The sequence below is a fragment of the Metopolophium dirhodum genome, chromosome 1 (genome assembly GCF_019925205.1).
Source record: "Metopolophium dirhodum isolate CAU chromosome 1, ASM1992520v1, whole genome shotgun sequence".
Lineage (NCBI taxonomy): Eukaryota > Metazoa > Arthropoda > Insecta > Hemiptera > Aphididae > Metopolophium > Metopolophium dirhodum.
In genome coordinates this window covers 158840357-158841963 of record NC_083560.1, presented here as the reverse complement: position 1 = coordinate 158841963, position 1607 = coordinate 158840357, and positions in this window count along the sequence as shown.

Below are 1607 nucleotides of genomic sequence, written 5' to 3'. Positions count from 1 at the left end.
CTGTGCCCTTCATCGATTGCCGATTTTTGTCTGGTCGGCGTTCGACGGGTGCGAGGTGGACTAACGTAAAGAATTATTACGTCCCGCGGACTCGGAGTGCCGTACGCGGAAATATTTTTCATCGACGGGCGAGGCGCGGAGTCGCCCTTGGTGCGCGGCGGCGTCCCCGTGACCGGATCCGTGGACACTGTGCCCTTCATCGATTGCCGATTTTTGTCTGGTCGGCGTTCGACGGGTGCGAGATGGACTAACGTAAAGAATTATTACGTCCCGCGGACTCGGAGTGCCGAACGCGGAAAAATTTTTCTTCGACGGGCGAGGCGCGGAGTCGCCCTTGGTGCGCGGCGGCGTCCCCGTGACCGGATCCGTGGACACTGTGCCCTTCATCGATTGCCGATTTTTGTCTGGTCGGCGTTCGACGGGTGCGAGGTGGACTAACGTAAAGAATTATTACGTCCCGCGGACTCGGAGTGCCGTACGCGGAAATATTTTTCCTCGACGGGCGAGGCGCGGAGTCGCCCTTGGTGCGCGGCGGCGTCCCCGTGACCGGATCCGTGGACACTGTGCCCTTCATCGATTGCCGATTTTTGTCTGGTCGGCGTTCGACGGGTGCGAGGTGGACTAACGTAAAGAATTATTACGTCCCGCGGACTCGGAGTGCCGTACGCGGAAATATTTTTCATCGACGGGCGAGGCGCGGAGTCGCCCTTGGTGCGCGGCGGCGTCCCCGTGACCGGATCCGTGGACACTGTGCCCTTCATCGATTGCCGATTTTTGTCTGGTCGGCGTTCGACGGGTGCGAGGTGGACTAACGTAAAATATTAATACGGCAAGTGGATGTGGTTTACCGGTATTATTCGGTGCGGGCATTCGGCGAGCACGTCCCGCGGACTCGGAGTGCCGTACGCGGAAATATTTTTCCTCGACGGGCGAGGCGCGGAGTCGCCCTTGGTGCGCGGCGGCGTCCCCGTGACCGGATCCGTGGACACTGTGCCCTTCATCGATTGCCGATTTTTGTCTGGTCGGCGTTCGACGGGTGCGAGGTGGACTAACGTAAAGAATTATTACGTCCCGCGGACTCGGAGTGCCGTACGCGGAAATATTTTTCATCGACGGGCGAGGCGCGGAGTCGCCCTTGGTGCGCGGCGGCGTCCCCGTGACCGGATCCGTGGACACTGTGCCCTTCATCGATTGCCGATTTTTGTCTGGTCGGCGTTCGACGGGTGCGAGATGGACTAACGTAAAGAATTATTACGTCCCGCGGACTCGGAGTGCCGAACGCGGAAAAATTTTTCTTCGACGGGCGAGGCGCGGAGTCGCCCTTGGTGCGCGGCGGCGTCCCCGTGACCGGATCCGTGGACACTGTGCCCTTCATCGATTGCCGATTTTTGTCTGGTCGGCGTTCGACGGGTGCGAGGTGGACTAACGTAAAGAATTATTACGTCCCGCGGACTCGGAGTGCCGTACGCGGAAATATTTTTCCTCGACGGGCGAGGCGCGGAGTCGCCCTTGGTGCGCGGCGGCGTCCCCGTGACCGTGTCCGAACCACCGCGTGTGAAAATTCGATTTTTTTTTTTCACTCGACGTCCTCGGTTATTCGTCGGTGC